This window comes from Bos mutus, chromosome 28 (genome assembly GCF_027580195.1).
Source record: "Bos mutus isolate GX-2022 chromosome 28, NWIPB_WYAK_1.1, whole genome shotgun sequence".
Taxonomy (NCBI): domain Eukaryota; kingdom Metazoa; phylum Chordata; class Mammalia; order Artiodactyla; family Bovidae; genus Bos; species Bos mutus.
Window position 1 is genome coordinate 1714802 of NC_091644.1, and position 21156 is coordinate 1735957.

Below are 21156 nucleotides of genomic sequence, written 5' to 3' on the forward strand. Positions count from 1 at the left end.
AACAAATTGAAAGATAAAAACCATATGATTATCTCAATAGATGCAGAGAAAGCCTTTGACAAAATTCAACACCCATTTATGATAAAAACTCTCCAGAAAGCATGCAGAGAAGGAATATACCTCAACATAATAAAGCCTATGTATGATAAACCCACAACAAACAGTATCCTCAATGACAAAAAACTGAAAGCACTTCTCCTAAAGTCAGGAACAAGACAAGTGTGTCCACTCTCACCACTACTATTAAATATAGTTTTGGAAGTTTTAGCCACAGCAATCAGAGAAGAAAAGAAATAAATGAATCAAGATTTTAAAATAAGAAATAAAACTCTCACTGTTTGCAGAGACATGGTCCTCTACATAGAAAACCCTAAAGACACCACCAGAAAATTACTAGAGCTAATCAATGAATATAGTAAAATTTCAGGATACAAAATTAATACACAGAGATCCCTTGCATTCTTATACACTAACAATGAGAAGACAGAAAGAGAAATTAAGGAAACAATCCTATTCACCATTGTGATGAAAAGAATAAAATGCCTAGGAATAAATCTACCTTAAGAAACAAAAGACCTATATATTGCTATTGCTAAGTCACTTCAGTCGAGTCCGACTCGGTGCGACTCCATAGACGGCAGGACTATATATAGAAAACTAAAAACACAGATGAAAGGAATCAAAGACAACACAAAGAGATGGAGAAATGTGCCATGTTCATAGATCAGAAGAATCAATATAGTGAAAATGAGTATACTACCCAAAGAAATCTAAAGATTCAATGCAATCCCTATCAAGCTACCAATGGTATTTTTCATAGAACTAGAACAAATAATTTCACAATTTGTATGGAAATACCAAAAACCTCTAATAGCCAAAGCAATCTTGAGAAAGAAGAATGGAACTGGAGGGATCAACCTGTCTGACTTCAGACTATGCTATAAAGCTACACTCATCAAGACAGTATGGTTCTGGCACAAAGACAGAAATATAGATCAATGGAACAAAATGGAAAGCCAAGGATAAATCCATGCACCTATGGACACCTAATTTTTGAAAAAGGAGGCAAAAATATACAATGGAGAATAGACAATCTCTTTAAAAAGTGGTGCTGGGAAAACTGGTCAACCACCTGTAAAAGACTGAAACTAGAACACTTTCTAACACCATTCACAAAATTAAACTCAAAATGGATGAAAGATCTAAATGTAAGACCAGAAACTATAAAACTCTGAGAGGAAAATGTAGGCAAAACACTCTCCGACATAAATCACAGTAGGATCCTCTATGACCCATCTCCCAGAGTAATGGAAATAAAAACAAAAATAAACAAATGGGACCTAATTAAAATTAAAAGCTTTTGCACAACAAAGGAAACTATAAGCAAGGTGAAAAGACAGCCTTCAGAGTGGGAGAAAATAATAGCAAATGAAGCAACTGACAAAGAATTAATCTAAAAATTATATAAGCATCTTATACAGCTCAATACCAGAAACATAAACAACCCAATCAAAAAACGGGCCAAAGAGCTAACAGACATTTCTCCAAAGAAGACATATAGATGGCTAACAAACACATGAAAAAATGCTCAACATCACTCATTATCAGAGAAATGCAAATCAAAACCACAATGAGGTACCATCTCACACCAGTCAGAATGGCTGCGATCCAAAAGTCTACAAGCAATAAATGCTGGAGAGGGTGTGGAGAAAAGGGAACCCTCTTACACTGTTGGCAGTATTGCAAACTAGTAGCCACTATGGAGAACAGTGTGGAGATTCCTTACAAAACATGAAAATAGAACCGCACCATGACACAGCAATTCCACTGTTGTGCATACATACTGAGGAAACCAGAATTGAAAAAGACATGTGTACTGCAGTGTTCATGACAGCACTGTTCACTATAGTTAGGACATGGAAGCAACCTAGATATCCATCAGCAGATGAATGGATAAGAAAGTTGTGTTACATGTGCACAATGGAATATTACTCAGCTATTAAAAATAACACATTTGAATCACTTCTAATGAGGTGAATGAAACTGGATCCTATTATACAGAGTGAAGTAAGTCAGAAAGAAAAACACCAACACATTATATTAACACAAATATATGGAATTTAGAAAGATGATAACAATGACTCTATATGTGAGACAGCAAAAGAAACTCAGATATAAAGAACAGACTTTTGGACTCTGTGGGAGAAGGCAAGGGTGGAATGATTTGAGAGAATAGCATTGAAACATGTATATTACCATATGTGAAATAGATTACCAGTCCAAGTTTGATGCATGGAACAGGGCACTCAAAGCTGGTGCAATGGGACAACCCAGAGGGATGGGATAGGGAGGGAAGTGGGAGGGGGTTTGGGTTGGGGGACAGATGTACACCTGTGGCTCATTCATGTCAATATGTGGCAAAACCACCACAATATTGTAAAGTAATTAGCCTCTAATTAAAATGAATTAATTTAAAAAAATATTCAGAGGCATCCGCTTTCTTTTCCACAATTAGTGTGGATTTTTTGTATTGTTTTCTTTGTATTTCTAAAACACTTGAAGATTCTAAAATTCTTAACCATTGTATTATGCTGTGATTCACTTCTTAACATGTAGCCACTACTACAGATCTACACTATAGTGCACACCACAACAGATCTCTGCTCTCGCCTTCCCATCACACCATAAGTGTGTGATGGTGTAATGAAATTATGCTACATTGAATGCTGTGTAGATTGCAAAGTGTTCCACAGATAGACAGTCTTCTATGACTTGCCTTTCCCTTAAGGTATCATGCTGGATGTTCTCCAGCATCTATGACTCTTCTTAGGAGTTTATCTCCCTCCAAGTCCTGAAGCAATTTTCTAGGTTCCCTCTTCCTACGTCTCTCTTCCCTCCCTTGCTCCCAGTCTCCTCTAACTCTTCTTGTGGGAAGAATAGTCAGTGTAGCATCATGCATTGGTAAATATCAACTTCCTTTACTTCCTCTTCCTAACTTTGAAAGATAAATATATTCTCTTGGATTTACAAGAAATATATAAGGTCCAGTAAGAGACTGCAGCCATGAAATTAAAAGATGCTTACTCCTTGGAAGGAAAGTTATGACCAACCTAGATAGCATATTGAAAAGCAGAGACATTACTTTGCCAACAATGGTCCATCTAGTCAAGGCTCTGGTTTTTCCAGTGGTCATGTATGGATGTGAGAGTTGGACTGTGAAGAAGGCTGAGTGCTGAAGAATCGATGCTTTTGAATTGTGGTGTTGGAGAAGACTCTTGAGAGTCCCTTGGATTGCAAGAAGATCCAACCAGTCCATTCTGAAGGAGATCAGCCCTGAGATTTCTTTGGAGGGAATGATACTGAAGCTGAAACTCCAGTACTTTGGCCACCTCCTGCTAAGAGTTTACTAATTGGAAAAAACTCTGATGCTGGGAGGGATTGGGGGCAGAAGGAGAAGGGGACGACAGAGGATGAGATGGCTGGATGGCATCACTGACTCGATGGACGTGAGTCTGAGTGAACTGCGGGAGTTGGTGATGGACAGGGAGGCCTGTCCTGCTGCGATTCATGGGGTTGCAAAAGGTCGGACACGACTGAGCGACTGAACTGAACTGCACTGAAGAGAATGGTGTTTTGGATGCTTTCAGTGGTGGAAGAGAAGGGCCCCAGATGCCAGGAGGACCAGTAGCTAAATTCTTACAGAGACAAGCAACAGGGAACATGATGTCTCTATCTCTAGTGAGAGGCGCCTTTTTCTATTCTCTAGGAAATGACTTTCTACAAATGATAGCCAGATAAATCAGAGGTTGTGGTCCATGGAATTGCTATTTCTCTCAGTTGACAATGTGTAGACGATATAGTTTATAACCAGTACTACTTCTGGTGCCATTTTCTCTTGTCCTATAACATAGAATTTAGCTCCAACAGTGGGCTCAATTGCAAGACAGTCTTAAATTCCCTAGAGGAGCTAGAACTCTCAATTCTATGTGAAAGTTTCTGATTTTTAAAACACTCTGAATGCCAAAAAGTGCTGGTGGAGAGATCGATTCAGTCTAAAGGCAACCACTTCCTTCTCTGAAAGTTTAGGGTTATAGGGAGAGGAAAATAGCAGGGAATGGGGAGAAGGAAGAGTGGAGAAAAATGTCTGTCTCTCTTTCTATTTTTCTTTCAAGAATCCAGCTACAAAGAGTCCAGACTGCATTAATGTACCAGTACTTTATTATATCTTTCACTAAAGGCCTTCAATTTATGTTAATTGATTGAATAAAGGGATATATTTTAAACAAGTTTAATGCCTTTTTTGGAATGATTAGCAAATATTTATAAATATTGAAGAAAAAGAAATCAGTAAGGGTTCTGATTTTTCCTAGAAAGTCTATACCTAACAAAATCAAATCACTCTATGGTCTGTACCTCATCATGAAAAGCAGAGTATTCACATAGGGTGAATGTTTTGGAGTTTAGTAAACCTAAATTAAAACTTCAGTCCTATTTATTACCTGCTGACTATGTGACCTAACATAAATGGATTACTCCCTTCACCCCAGTTTCCACATCTTGTGAAAGTCCCTGGCTAAACAAGATGCCAACTCAGTATTTAGATCCCTGCCCCACCCCACCTAGCTGGTGCCTAGGACACAATCTTCAAGAGACTGCAAACTTAAATAATCATCTCTTTTCCTTTTTATTTAATGCTATTTTAAATATATATAATGCTCTGCTTTTCATGATGAGAATTTAGCTACTGGTCCTCCTGGCATCTGGGGCCCTCTCTTCCACTGCTGAAAGCATCCCGAACACCATTCTTTTACTGGCCCTTATATATATGTATTTAAGATACATGTGTTGTGGTGAGTGGGGACTACTCTTCATCGCGGCACACAGACTTCTCTGTGGTGGCTTCTCTAGTTGCAGAGCACGAGCTGTCGGGCACTCATTGTGGAACACAGACCTAGTTGCTCTGAGGCATGTGGGATCTTCCTGGACCAGGGTCACACAGATGTTTCCGGCATTGGCAGGCAGATTCTTTACCACTGAGCCACCAGGGAAGCACCCTCTCTCTTCTTAATAGCTTTGCTGTTTAATAGTTGTCCAGATGTGGCAGTGCTCTCAGTGTTGTGAAAGAAAAAGAAAGTGAGAGTATTAGTCTCTCAGTTGTGACTGACTCTCTGTGACCCCATGGACTATAGCCCACCAGGCCCCTCCGTCCATGTAGTTCTCCAAGCAAGAACACTGGAGTGGGTAGCCATTCCCTTGTCCAGGGAATCTTCCTGAACCAGAGATCAAACCCAGGTCTCCTGCATTGCAGGCAGATTCTTTACCATCTGAGCCATCAGGGAAGCCCTCTATGTACTGTGCCAGAAGAAAATGCAGCAGTTTAAAATTATTCCAACCTCGTTTATGTATAATCTCAGTTATACTGGTCATGGATGGAAAACAGAATGCTCCTAGGGAATAGATGATGATAATAGGTAGGCTCAATTATGGCTTATCATTTTAAAGCATCCTCTGTGTTTTGTGTGACTTGTAATTGGGATTCAACATTTCTATATTTGATAATTTTATTTTTCATATTAGAGTCCATTATTTTACTGTGAGAGCTTGGGAGAGGGATGTCATATAAATTGAATTTGTGCATGTGATATGAGAAGTGTATATTTGAGAAATTGGAAATATGAATTCACGAATTAAGTAGGCATCCTTATTGTATTTATCACATGGACTTTCATTATACAAACTAAATAATAATCATTATTAAAAAGGCCAGTACAGCAGGGTAAATGGTGAACTTATTTGATATTAATTAAGTGTTTTGCCAAATGATGTGAAATTTTCCTAATATTATATTAGAGGAAATAATCAGTGGGGCTGTGTGTTAGGCCATACATGTATCTATTTCCTCACTCACAGTTACTGCAAACTAAAAGAAGAGTGGTCCTCATTTGATATGAGAACATTGAAGCTTGTGAAATGCCGTTCACAAGGTCACAAATCCCTCTGTGATGGATCTAGCATTTAAAGTTGAGTATATTACCACCAAAGACAATATCAATAGGTAAGACAATCATCAATCATCAATGAAATCAGTGCTGCCCAGAATGAAAAGGAGCCTTTATGTCACCACAGATTAATTTCAGACAGAGGGAACATCAGCTAATGAACAAAAATTCCAATGTTTGATTTTACAAAACAATTACTTTTTCTTGTTACTTAATGTTGCTTTCCATATAAAACTGAAAATCAACCCATGTCAGAGTTTTTGTGTGTTCTGGGAGTTATGTACTACTTTTTTGCTGCTGAAATATTTGTCTAATGTTGGAAAAATCAGTAGCGGTTGTAACAGGATCACTAACAGAAAAAATTCCTGGTTTACCTAATCTAAGAAGATCCAGGAGCTCCTAATTCCCGGTCTTTGCATGGTAACCTTATATTCAGGACTTCTATGAAAATATAAGAACAACATTGTTTTTTTTTTTTGTTAGTGCTTCCTAAATGGTGCTAGTGGTAAAGAACCCACCTACCAGTGTAGAAGATGTAAGAAACACGGGTTCGATCCCTGTGTTAGGAAGAGTCCCTGGATGAGGGCATGGCAACACACTCCAGTATTCTTGCCTGGAGAATCCCATGGGCAGAGGAGCCTGGACGGCTACAGTCCATGAGGTTGCAAAGAATTGGACACAACTGAAATGACTTAGTATACACGTAGGGCTGTTCTTTGTTAACTATAAAATAGGCATTGTTGTGAACCACGGTAATGGACAAACGTAAGAAAGAAATAAGTACAAAACTCAGCATAAAATGGCAGCAGAATGACTGGAGAGAATGAGATCGCAGATGCTGAGCTCACTATTGAAGTCAATCAGGCTGCAGCAAAGTATTTCTTGTTGCTATAATGCCACATTTTTGCTTTCTTATTTCACATCGTTCATACACATTCCCAAGACAGAGAAGGTAACTACTTATTGTTGATTGATGAACTCATTTCTCCTTCTTTTAGTTATAACAGAAAGATAGATATTTTATTTTAGCCGTATTCTACATGTCTAACTCACTCCCCTCCCCCAACAATACTGTAGTTGGACAGAGAGCTTACAATTCACCTTAAATATGTATCTCTTAAACAAGCTAAGAAAATCACTGAGTTTGGAACTTGTACCCAGTGCCCTGGTTTTGGTGGAGCCTATGTTAATGGAAAAGTTAACACATGGAACACACTTAAAATGCTAAGATCACCTAGAGATGTAAGCAAACCATTATGAGAATAGGATGAATCCAAGTCTTTCTTGGACAGTCATTAAATTGACATGTTCACTGGATTGAGCAGAGGTCTGAGACATCAAACATCCATTTCTTTCCCCTATTCAGGAAATCTCAAGTGGACAACATAGTTATATTTTGAAATAGATGTTGGGAAATAATATTGCAAAGATAGATTGGGTGAAGACAATGAGTGTGCATCCAAGAAGTCTGACGTTTAGTTTCTAAGCAGTTTTCTAAGTATTTGCAGGGGCAATATAACAGAATCAGATATCTGGTTTCAAGATGACTATGAAAGCGGAGTGACGATGGCCTGGAAAGGTGGTGACTGTTGGCAGGGAGACCATTTAGTTCTCTCCATTTCACCAAATGGTATTAGGAAAAGAGTAAATATAAAAGAAATAGTCTCAGCAGAGTTAGGGGAATCGGAAATGACTGTAAAAACAGTATATATTAGGTGTTATCTGATGTTGTGCACTCCTCGTGCTGATTGAGTTCTATGAAGTAGGTGAGCAGTGATATCTGGCGACAGCAAGGTCAAGGTGAGATTTGAGCTGACTATTTAAATGGGGGTAGGGAGTAGCATGCATTGTTTCATAGACAAGGATTGACTGGTGGGTCACAGGAGGGGGATGATTCTGATTTGCTTTGGATTTCTGCTTGGTTTGGAACCTTGCTGTACTCAGCCCCGTGTTAACAACAATGGCTGTGTCCAATAAAAAGAAACCATCCTATCTGACACTTGTTATATAGAGAGTTCTAGTTCTAGCTCTTTTTTTTTTTTTAATCAACATGTAACCATTTTCATTTTGTTCTCATTGTCTCCTCTCAATTCCTACATTCAGGAGTTAGTTCCATCTGAGTTAATGCAAAATTCAGTTACTGCCAAAATCCAGCTCCCATGCTCAGCTGCTACTGCTGCTAAGTCACTTCAGTCGTGTCCGACTCTATGCGACCCCATAGACGGCAGCCCACCAGGCCCCACCGTCCCTGGGATTCTCCAGGCAGGAACACTGGAGTGGGTTGCCATTTCCTCCTCCAATGCATGAAAGTGAAAAGTTGTCCTCAAATAACAAACCTAGACAGTGTGTTAAAAAGCAAAGATGTCACTTTGCCAACAAAGGTCCATATAGTCAAGGTTATGGTCTTCCCAGTAGTCACGTATGGACGTGAGAGCTGGAAAATTAAAGAAGGCAGAGCACCGAAGAATTGATGGTTTCAAACTGTGGTGCTGGAGAAGACTCTTGAGAATCCCTTAGAAAAGCAAGGAGATCAAGCCAATCTTAAAGGAAATCATCTCTGAATACTCTTTGGAAGGATTGATGCTGAAGCTGAAGCTCCAATACTTTGGACACCTGATATGAACAGCTGACTTGTTGGAAAAGACCCTGATGCTGCGAAAGATTGAAGGCAGGATAAGAAGAGGACAACAGAGAATGAGACAGTTGAATGGCATCACCAATTCAATGGGCATGAACTTGGGCAAACTCTGGGAGATGGTAAGGAACAGGGAAGCCTGGCATGCTGCAGTCATGAAATGTTGGACATGATTTGGTGAATGAACAACAACAGCAAGGCATTTAGGCAATGCATTTGTCCCTCAGTAACTGAGGGCAATTGGGTCCAGGATTCCCAAGGATACCAAAATGTGCAGATGCTTATGTCGCTTATATTAAATGGCATAGTATTGATATTTGCATATAACCTATGCACATCCTCCGTTATACTTTCGGTCATCTCTAGATGAATGCCTAATACAGTGTAAATACTATCAGAATAGTTCTAAATACAATCCAAATGCTATGTAAAAAGTTTCTGGCTTGCAGCCAATTCACATTTTGCTTTTTGTACTTTCTGAAATATTTTTTTTTTAATGTTTTTGATCCACAGCTGGTTGACCCAATAATGAGGAACCCATAGATATGGAGAGCTGACTGTATTCCTGTCAGCCACATGTGGCCTCTGTGAGCTCTGCTGTTGGCATTGCCTCTCCAGTGGAACTTCTCCTGGACCATCTGCTCTCTCAGCTGGGACCAGGACATAGACGCTATTTGTTGTGGGAAATGAGTTTGGAAAGAGATGAAGGATATACTTTATGTTAGAGAAAGGTGATGGTGGAATCATTAAACACACATCTAAAAGACAAATAGAAGTTGTAATATTTGTTTTTAAGAAATATGGAGTCACTAATCATGGGTTAGGAGTATTTTGATGAAAGTGTCATTAAAGCAAGATGCATCCCACTGAAGTACACATAAGATGATTTCTAGAAGGGTAAGTTTGGGGATTTATCAAAGCAACTAAGAAGTTTCTGCAATAGCAGTAGCAGGAAGTGGGTGTACATCAGTGGGAGGTGTTTCTAAGGGAAAGACAGGGAGGCTAAGAGAAGAAAAATCAGAAGGAAAAATGGGCATATAAAATAGACACGAACATAAAGTGACATTGAGTCTTGAATCCCTTATGGGATGGGAAGGAACAGATAGACCAGATTAGGGATTTTGTCTCTGAACCCACAAAGTCTTTGCACTCTGAATGAAGTTCTCGGCATTTTAAAACCTTTTATTTCAAGTTCTGTGTTGAACATTTTTATCCTTCAAATCATTTTCTTCCAATGTGCTAAGATTATAGCCTTTAGCTAATGGTTTTCTCTCTCTGTCATGCTCCCAGTATTTATAAGCATTAATTTTGCTGAACTGATATAGTAAAAATGTTCAAAATAACATTTGGCATAGCATTTTAGTCTGACTACTCAAGTATAACCTATAATCTTTCCTTCCTACACTACATACACACACTCATATACACACATACACACTTATACCTGTTTTCTAGACTTTACCTCTTTACCTGAAATTGTAGAAATTTCTTCCATAACAAGCCAGGGTGTATAATTTTACCTTTATTCCTCCAAGAGAAGACATGTGACTCACCTATTCCAATAAGAAATTTAAAGATCAATATTATCTACAAATCAAATACAGGTAACACTGTAAACAGTTTGCTGAATAAACTATTGCAACTGTTGTTGCTTTCAAAGTAGAGGTTTAATTTGAAATCTAGTTTGAAGTTACAGTTGGCAGAATATGCTGATGATTTGCATGTCAGGTATATACAGTAATTGGTAACGATGAGATCTAAGGTGTGAATAAGTAAATATAGAAATATTAGAGGGGAGTTGGTTGAAAAGCTGAGAAACCATTACGGTGATTGGATGGTCTGCATGCATACTGATATTACCAATATTGATGGCAACAGCCTTGTGCTGTGCTCTGCAATGTGCTCTGTGTGCTCGGTCGCTCAGTTGTGTCTGACTCTTTGTGACCCCGTGGACTGTAGACCACCAGGCTGCTCTGTCCCTGGAGTTTTCCAGGCAGGAATTACGGAGTGGGCTAACATTTCCCGCTCCAGGAGATCAAACCCACATCTTTTCTATCTCCTGCATTGGCAGATGGATTCTTTCCCACTGCGACACCTGGAAATAACCTTATTTATAAAATCAATGTCAGGTACCAGCATCATCTACGAATAGGAGGAGGCTATCAGAAAACTATAGATAACCAAAGTAAGGAGAGTTCATTGACGATGAAGATTTTAGTTTTGCAGGGCTAAGAGAGAAAAAAGTACTCTGGAAAGTGGCGGTAAGGCATGTGGAGTATTCCTATATGAATTCCAAGATAAGATCGTTGGTATATGACATATAAGAGGAAGAGAAAAATATATCATTTGTTAGGACTTGAGAGAATAGTTTCTAGGGAAAAATTCCTAATTTTCTGTTTCAGGAAGGGAAGGGCATATTCAGAGTGATAGAGGGTTTGGAGAATCTAGAAGTAGAAGCTTGAGTTCCTTTAGGGCATACTCAGAACAGTGTATGTATGTGAATCCTGTGAATAGAGTTGACCTGGGGCACTCGGGTTCCCTGCCAGGATGGAAGAAAACAGATATAGAGTCTGTTGGGATTGGACCTTTTTTTGAAATAAGGGCAGGAGGGGGATGATATCTTCTTAATATAACCCTATTTTGGGTGCTTGCTTGGATCATGCAGCTGGGACCCTCATCCCTGTGACCCTTTTCCTCAAACACAAAACTGTGTCCTGCGCTTGTACAAAATTTGTGGCCCAGTGAGACCCAATCCAGGAGTAGGGCTACATACAGTAAAAAGAAGTTTGCCGAGGCTGGGACAGACTTGGGCTCTTGTGTGTAGGCTGAGGCTCCCTACAAGCTAAACACAGCAACAGGAGGTCTCCTTGCTTCTTCCCCTGATCTGGCTGCTGCCTCTAAACCTCTGTAGACACATTCATCGTAGCTAGTTAATGGTCTCCTAGTCAGTTCTTAAAGGTGAGGCAGAGAGTGTTGTGGGATGGGGTAGACAGAAACTCTAAGACTAGAAGCTCCATGAGTCCCATGGGGCCCAGAGCATTCAGAGTATAATAGGCGTTCCTTTGACCTCCAGTTAAACCTACATTGGACTCGTTTGAGCAGAGGTGAAGACTGTGGAAGACCCGCCTGAATAAATTGTCCGAGTCAGGACTAAGATTCTGAGCTCTGAATAGCTGAGACCTGTTGCTCTCCTATGAGTGATTGTGGTTTCACTTTGTGGTTTATACAGTATACCCCAGTCACCATAGTAAATAGGATCACTCGGGAGAATCTAGGATTCAGTGCAATTTTCCCCAAGTAGGGCAGGGATGAGGATCCCAGCTGTGTGATCCAAGCAAGCACCTGGTAACCTGCCAAGATTTCAGCTGTGTAGGCAGTGGTCACACGGAAGCTAAGCTCGAGTGATGCAGTGTCCTCACACATAAAAAGGGTGTTGAATAGGTGGGTGTCTTGTTTCCCAGCAGCCATAAAGGTAGTTATACTAAGCAATCGAATAGCAGGCCAGAAACCCCTTATTTCTCTTAGTCTGGGATCCTGAAATGATCCTGTGAACTTACTACTTATGACGTCCTTGTTCTAGAGTCCAGAGGAGTGATTCTTAAACCTGGCTACAGAGAAAATCACCTCTAACATCAATAATAAATATCCAGAGTCTATCTCAGATCAGTTAAATGAGAATCTCTGAGTCCCTGGAGTCAGTAATTTTCAAAAGTTTCCCAGATGATTCTTATGTATAACTCTGGTTAAGAGCTGTATTCTAAGACTGTGATTTTGTCCAACCTCTTTGATTTAACAAATAGGTTGGCTGCTGCTTCAGGCCTCTGACACCTAACTCCTTTCTAGAATTCTGAAAAAAATTTTTGGTAACATAGAGTTTCTGTAGACTGACCATCAGATGTTTGGGAATGTGCACACACAAACACAAAACCGTGTCCTGCCCTTGTACAAAATTTGAGGCCCGGTGAGACCCAATCCAGGAGTAGGGCTACATACAGTAAAAAGAAGTTTGCCGAGGCTGGGATAGACCTTGAAGTCTTGTGTGTGGCCCAGGCTGTCTACAAGCTAAACACATCAGGCAGTCCCTTGCTTCTTCCCCTGCTCTGGCAGCTGCTTCTAAACCTCAGCAGATACATTCTTCATAGCTGAGAAAGCCACAGATGGAATGACTATTATTGGTGCCTGTCAATTCAGAAACAAGCCATGGTTTGCCCAGCATTTCAATCTTTACCGCTGATGGGTTAGTTTAATTGAATTAGTTCTGTGCCAGGATGAGGTCGTTACATTTGTATCCTAGTGGAAACCTATTACTCAGCTCTGTGCAGTGAGGGAGAGGAGTTTGGGACAATTTGCATTCTCTCTGGACAGAAGGTGAATTCTCTCTGTGCAGTCACGGTGGGCAGAGCATCCTTCTGCAAAAAGGCATTCAAGATAACACTAATTGAAGGAGCACCTGTCTCTTCAGAATTCTTTTTAAAATTCAATAGCAGGTTGGCTGTATGCTCTGACAAAAAGATTAAAAGGGTCATACTTATAAAATGTGACTTTTGGAGAAAAAGGGTAACATCAGGGCTGAAACTGTTACATGGATATTAGTGATTTCTTTCTTGTACATTAACTGCTCTTCCTTCTGGAACTAAATTTGAAGACTTCTTCCCTCTACCCACTGCCTTCTTCCTGAGCTCACAGAACAGAAAGTGAAAAGTTGACATGGCATCACGTTTGTTTCCCACCTGCAGTAAATTCTTGTTTAATTTTTGTGGTAACACTTATGAGATCCTATTATTTTACAAGGGTATGATTGTCATTCTCATTTTCAGGTAAGGAAACTGAGGCTTCAGCTGCCTAATATTGCATTGGCCAGAAAATCCATTTGGGCTTTTCTGTGAGATCTTACAGACACTCTGGTCAACCCAATACCTGGCCCATATCATTATTTGTAGTAAACAGCACATACAGACTCAGACCCCAAAGTGGTTGGTCTGAGTCTCCCATTTCCTTTTTAAATCTGTATCAAGAAAAAAATTTTCTCACCCTGGTAAAATCTATGCCCCTTAAATCTCAAAGCTGTCATCACCCCTTATCCTTCCATTCTGAAATGCTCATTTCCCCTTACAAGGAACCCCTTTTTAAAAACTCACAACACTTGGTTTTTAAAAAATGGATCTTCCCTCCCTTTTGTAGAGTTTGTGAAGGTTCCTTTTTCTGGATTCTGACTGTACGATTAAAACAATCGGCCCGAGCACACTGAGCAAGTGTAAAATTATGTTGCCAGATTTAGTTGGTTTTGTCTCTTACTGTGCACGTCCCTTCACTCTCATCTTAGAATCACCAACCGAAAGACCCGGAAAAGCTGAGGCGCTTAGGTATGTTTTGATTTCTTCCTTGTCTAACACCCCAAGCAGAACTAGACTTTGAGAAGCAAGGGCTGATTTTCCTGTTTCTTTTGGGCAGTGGGACAGGGCTGATAAGTCACAGTTCTATAATCAAGACTCTCCCCACGGAAGGTGACCGATGCCATTTTCATGGGTTACACTGTATGATTTTCCTCGTGAACAGCGAACCTGAAGCTGTGCAACTGGAGGTTCTTTTGCAGATTTAACTCATCTCCCTTTGCGTTTGTCCTGCTGTCGCCATCCCCCTATTTTTTATTTTTACTGCAAAAGTTCATGAAACCATTGTCTGTATTTGTCCCTGCTGCTTCCTTCAATGTGCTTTCAGGACAATCCTTCAAAACCCTCCTTCCCTCTACATTTTTCTGATACTATTTTCTCTAAGAAATTAATTGAAGATTTTTGCAAGTTCAGTCATCTTAGTTTTCTTCCGGTGCTAGTCACTGCTTGGTCAGCTTTTTCTAGAAATCTCTTCTCCCTTGTTTTTTTCAGTTTCACTTGAACCTGTAATAAGTGCCTGACAGAGTCTGGGTGACATGCGTGGTGACAGCTGATTTCTTCCTAAAAGTCTCCATCTTTCCAGTTCTGAATATTCTTTCTATTCTATTCCCTGAGTAAACAAACAAACAACAGACAATGTACTGTCCTTGGACTTTCTGTGGAAGGCTTTGGAGAGTTCATCAGCTTCTGATATTTCAGCTAATGCCCTGGGTGCATGCACACTTATCTTTATTTCTAGCCTCATACTCTTTCAGATAGTAAAGAGTCTGCCTGCAATGCAGGAGACCAGTGTTCAATCCCTGAGTCAGGAAGATCCCCTGGAGAAGGAAATGGCAGCCCACTCCAGTACTCTTGCCTGGAAATCCCATGGATGGAGGAACCTCGCAGGCTGTAGTTCATGGAATCGCAAAGAGTTGGACACGACTTAGTGACTTCACTTTCTTTCATATTTGTTTAGGTTCTGGCTTTTCACTGCTCACTCCCTACTCATTGATCATCTTTAACTGGCAAGTCCCCTGATGTCCCAGACTCAACAGGGATGATGACAAGCTCATGTTCTTTCAACTCTTTATTTTATGTAAAATCTGTCTAACCTTTCATCATCCAAGCATTGCATCTCAGATTAAACAAGCTGTAAAATATATAGACTAGTCTATGGTGGTAATCATTTTGTGATTCATAAATGTATCAGATCAACACATTGTACCTCTTAAGCTTATAATGTCATGAATCAACTATATCTCAAGAAAGCTGGGGAAAAACAAGTAAAACTATATGTAGAGTGGTTTAGTTCGGCACTTCTCAAACTTTAGTGAGAGCAAAATGCCTTGTGTAAAAGCACACATTGATTGAGCCCCTCTCTAACACTTTCGGATTCTGCTGGTCTGGGCTGAGGCCTGAGAATTTGGTTTAGAAAACAAGGTCTTAGGTGGAGCTGATGCTGCTGGCCTGAAGAACCGCCTTAGAGCAGGCTTCTGCAGCCAGACTGAATCAGGCTGACATTCTTTCTCAATCATATTCGTCACACATGTATCCTGCAGTTTTTACCTGATGTCTCCAAGTTTCAGATCCATATTCTATAAAGTGAGGGTAATTAAAGTATCTACCTCCCCAAACTCTTGTGACAACTGCATGAGTTAATCCTCTCAGTGCCCACTCCAGTTTTTTTGGCTGCTGCTAAGTCGCTTCAGTCGTGTCCAACTCTGTCCGACCCCATAGATGGCAGCCCACCAGGCTCCGCCGCCCCTGGGATTCTCCAGGCAAGACCACTGGAGTGGGTTGCCATTTCCTTCTCCAATTCATGAAAGTGAAAAGTGAAAGTGAAGTCACTCAGTCGTGTCTGACTCTCAGTGATCCCATGGACTGCAGCCTACCAGGCTCCTCCATCCATGGAATTTTCCAGGCAAGAGTACTGGAGTGGGGTGCCATCACCTTCTCCGAGTTTTTTTGGCAGACCCTTGTAAACTATATGCTGTAACTTCATGACTTTTATCCTTTTTTCTTTTCCTCATTCCTCATGGCTGATTACCTCTCATGTTCTAGCAGTCCAGGTTTTGGATTTCATATGTTTCCTTCCCATTATTGCCATGACTGGGATCATGTGGACAATCATATGCCATTTGTCTGACTCTAATCATCACCATTTAACTGGTTAGTACTGTCTGTTTCTCTCTCCCTTCTCCCCAGACTTCATCCTGTTGTTAGGTTCTACCTTAGTCACTTTTAAGCAACTATTATGAATAGGTCCTGTCTTGCTCAGAAAACACATTTTGAGTATATTAACAGGTATCTTCCTTGGCATCTTGACTGTTCACTCTTTCCTTTCACTGGTATGTTTTTCTGAATTCTGCTTTTCTGATTCTGTGTTTATATATATATATATATATATATATATATATATGGGTAATTAATTTCATCTGCTATATCCTTTTCTTCATTACCACAAAGTGGAATCTTTTTTTTTTTTTTAGTATAATTGCTTTATAATGTTGTGTTAGTTTCTATTATACAAAAGAGTGAGTCAGCTACATGTATATGTAATCTCCTCCCTCTTGAACCTCCCTCCCACACCCCATCCCACCCCTCTAGGTTATCACAGAGCACCGATCTGAGCTCCCTGTGCTATACATTAGCTTCCACTAGCTTTCCTTTTTACACATGGTAGGGCACATATGTCAATGCTATTCCCCCCAGTATATCACACCCTCTCCTCCAACCCCCTCACTGTGCCCACATGTCCATTCTCTGCATCTGCATCCCTCTTCTTGCCCTGAAAGTAGGCTCAACTGCACCATTTCTCTAGATTCCATATATATGTGTTAACATACAATATTAATTTTTCTGTTTCTGACTGACTTTTTCTCCCTGTGACAGACTCTGGGTCCAGCCACATCACTACAAACGTCCCAGTTTTGATGCTTTTTATGGCTGATATCCCATTGTGTGTATGGACCATATCGTCTTTATCCGTTCATCTCTTACTGGACATTTAGATTGCTCCCGTGTCCTGGCTGTTGTAAACAGTGCTGCAGTGAACATTGGAGCACATGCGTCTTTTGCATTATGGTTTTCTCAGGGTATATGCCCACTAGTGGGATTTCTGGGTCACATGGTACTTCTATTTTAGCTTTTTAAGGAACCTCCATATTGTTCTCCATAGTGACTGTATCGATTTACATTTTCATCAACGGGGCAAGAAGGTTTCCTTTTCTCCACAACTGCTCTAGCATAAATTGTTTGTAGATTTGTTGATAATGGCCATTCTGACAGGGGAAGGTAACACCTCATTGTGTCATTGTTTTGATTTGCCTTTCTCTAATGATGAGTGATGTTGAGCATCTTTTCATATTTTTATGGCCATCGATATGTCTTCTTTGGAGAAATGTCTTTTTAGGTCTTCCTTCCCATTTTTTGATTGTGTTGTTTGTTTGATATTGAACTGAATGAGCTGCTTGTATAGTTTGGAGATTAATAATTTGTCAGTTACTTCCAGTCTGGTTGTCATTTCATCTTATTTATGGTTTCCTGAGCTTCCCTGGTGGCTCAGATGGTAAAGTGTCTGCCTGCAATGCGGGAGACCCGGGTTTGATCCCTGCGTTGGGAAGATCTCCTGGAGAAGGAAACGGCACCCCACTCCAGTACTCTTGCCTGGAAAATCCCACGGACAGAGAAGCCTGATAGGCTACAGTCCATGGGGTCGCAAAGAGTCGGACACGACTAAGCAACTTCACTTTCACTTTGCTGTAAAAAAGCTTTTAAGTTTAATTAGGTCCCATTTGTTTAATTTTGTGCTTATTTTCATTACTCTAGGAGGTATGTCAAAAATGATCTTGCAGCGATTGTATCAAAGAATGTTCTGCCTATGTTTTCCTCTGAGGATTTTACCGTGTTTGGCCTTACATTTAGGTCTTGTGTATGGTGCTGCAATGGGAAACTGAGTTCGTGTTTGCAGAGTTGAAAAATGAACTTCACAAACATGCAAACAGTCACTCAGGAAGAGTTTTATTTTAGAGGATAGAGATACAGAACTCTCAGCATAGACACAGACAGGGAGTAAAGTGCCAATAAAGACAAGAATAACAGTTTATATATTTACCAGGGTTTATATCAGGGCTTCCCTTATAGCGCAGTTGGTAAAGAATCCACCTGCAATATGTGAGACCTGAGTTCGAACCCTGGGTTGGGAAGATCCCCTGAAGAAGGTAAAGGCTACCCACTCTAGTATTCTGGCCTGGAGAATTCCATGGACTGTGTAGTCCATGGGGTTGCAAAGAGCTGGACACAACTGAGTGACTTTCACTTTCATATCTTTACCAGTAAAGCCAAAGAATGTTCAAACTACCACACAATTCCACTCATCTCACATGCTAACAAAGTAATGGCCAAAATTCTCCAAGCCAGGCTTCAGCAATACGTCAACTGTGAACTTCGAGATGTTCAGGGTGGTTTTAGAAAAGGCAGAGGAACCAGAGATCAACTTGCCAACATCCACTGGATCATTGAAAAAGCAAGAGAGTTCCAGAAAAACATCTACTTCTGCTTTATTAACTATGCCAAAGCCTTTGACTGTGTGGATCACAACAAACTGGAAAATTCTGAAAGACATGGAAATACCAGACCACCTGACCTTCCTCTTGAGAAATCTGTAAGCAGGTCAGGAAGCAATAGTTAGAACTGGACATGGAACAACAGACTGGTTCCAAATAGGAAAAGGAGTACATAAAGGCTGTATATTGCCCCCTTGCTTATTTAATTTATATGCAGAGTACATAATGAGAAACACTGGGCTGGATGAAGCACAAGCTGGAATCAAGATTGCTGGGAGAAATGTCAATAACCTCAGATATGCAGTTGACACCACCTTTATGGCAGACAGTGAAGAACTAAAAAGCCTCTTAATGAAAGTGAAAGAGTTGGCTTAAAGCTCAACATTCAGAAAACTAAGATCATTGCATCCAGTCCCATCTGCTGTTGCTTCTAAGTCACTTCAGTCGTGTCCAACTCTGTGCAACCCCATGGACAGCAGCCCACCAGGCTCCTCTGTCCATGGAATTCTCTAGGCCAGAGTACCGGAGTGGGTTGCCAGTTCCTTCTCCCCTAGTCCCATCACTTCATTGCAAATAGATCGGGAAACAGTGAAAACAGCGGCTGACTTTATTCTTTTGGTTTCCAAAATCTCTGCAGATGGTAACTTCAGCCATGAAATTAAAAGATGCTTATTCCTTGGAAGGAAAGTTATGACCAACCTAGACAGCATATTAAAAAGCAGAGACATTACTTTGCCAATAAAGGTCCATCTAGTCAAGGCTATGGTTTTTCCAATAGTCATGTATGGATGTGAGAGTTGGACTATATAGAAAGCTGGGCCCCAAAGAATTGATGCTTTTGAACTGTGGTGTTGGATAAGACTATTGAGAGTCCCTTGGATTGCAAGGAGATCCAACCAGTCAATCCTAAAGGATATCAGTCCTAGGTGTTCACTGGAAGGACTGTTGAAGCTGAAACTCCACTTTGGCCACCTGATTCGAAGAACTGACTCATTTGAAAAGACCCTGATGCTGGGAAAGATTGAAGGTGGGACAGAGAAGGGGATGACAGAGGATAAGATAATTGGATGGCATCACCGACTCAATGGACATGAATCTAGGTAAACTCCAGGAGTTGGTGATGGACAAGGAGGCCTGGTGTGCTGGGGTCCATGGGGTTGCAAAGATTTGGATAGGACTGAGCATATTTAACTTATATGCAGAGTACATCATGAGAAATACTGGGCTGGAGGAAGCACAAGCTGGAATCAGATTGCCAGAAGAAATATCAATAACCTCAGATATGCAGATGACACCACCCTTATGGCAGAAAGTGAAGAGGAACTAAAAAGCCTCTTGATGAAAGTGAAAGAGGAGAGTGGAAAAGTTGGCTTAAAGCTCAACATTCAGAAAACAAAGATCATGGCATCTGGTCCCATCACTTCATGTGAAATAGACAGGGAAACTGGAAACAGTGTCAGACTTTATTTTATGGGGCTCCAAAATCACTGCAGATGGTGATTGCAGCCATGAAATTAAAAAACGCTTGCTCCTTGGAAGAAAAGTTATGACCAACCTAGATAGCATATTGAAAAGCAGAGACATTACTTTGCCAACAAAGGTCTGTCTAGTCAAGGCTATGGTTTTTCCAGTGGTCATGTATGGATGTGAGAGTTGGGCTGTGAAGAAAGCTGAGTGCCGAAGAATTGATGCTTTTGAACTGTGGTGTTGGAGAAGACTCCTGAGAGTCCCTTGGACTGCAAGGAGATCCAACCAGTCCATTCTGAAGGAGGTCAGCCCTGGGATTTCTTTGGAAGGACTGATGCTACAGCTGAAACTCCGGTACTTTGGCCACCTCATGCTAAGAATTGACTCATTGAAAAAGACTCTGATGCTGGGAGGGATTGGGAGTAGGAAGAAAAGGGGACGACAGAGGATGAGATGCCTGGATGGCATCACCGACTCAATGGACATGAGTTTGGGTGAACTCTGGGAGTTGGTGATGGACAGGGAGGCCTGGCGTGCTGCGATTCATGGGGTCGCAAAGAGTCGGACAGGACTGAGTGAGTAAACTGACTGAGCATCTGAACCAGAGAAGGCAGTGGCAACCCACTCCAGTACTCTTGCCTGGAAAATCCTATGGATGGAGAAGCCTGGTAGGCTGCAGTCCATGGGGTTGCTAGGAGTCGGACATGACTTCACTTTCACTTTTCACTTTCATGCATTGGAGAAAGAAATGGCGCTTCAGTATTCTTGCCTGGAGAATCCCAGGGACAGGGGAGCCTGGTGGGCTGCCATCTATGGAGTCGCACAGAGTTGGACACGACTGAAGCGACTTTGCAGCAGCAGCAGCAGAGCGACTGAACTGAACTGATCTGAATGATCTGTTCATTTTTGGTTGGCTTGGGGTCCCAATATATGTAATTTTTGAACAGTTTAAAGACCACAATGTTCAGCTTGTAATTTTTATGGCTTTTTTTGATTCCCTAGTCCTTGGGTTTTCTTAGACATTGAGCCACCAGCCTGCAACTCTTTCTCATCACCTCAGTCTATTGTTTAAGGACTAGATGTATGTTTAAGAGTTACTGGTCTACCTGGTGTTTTTT

The 21156-nt window shown here is 40.8% G+C and overlaps 1 protein-coding gene across 3 annotated transcripts in view; it reads left to right on the forward strand.

Moving 5' to 3' along the window:
* The window catches only part of NRG3 (neuregulin 3), a 1249006-nt gene that overhangs the window by 421042 nt on the left and 806808 nt on the right, over positions 1-21156 (forward strand). The window lies entirely within an intron of this gene.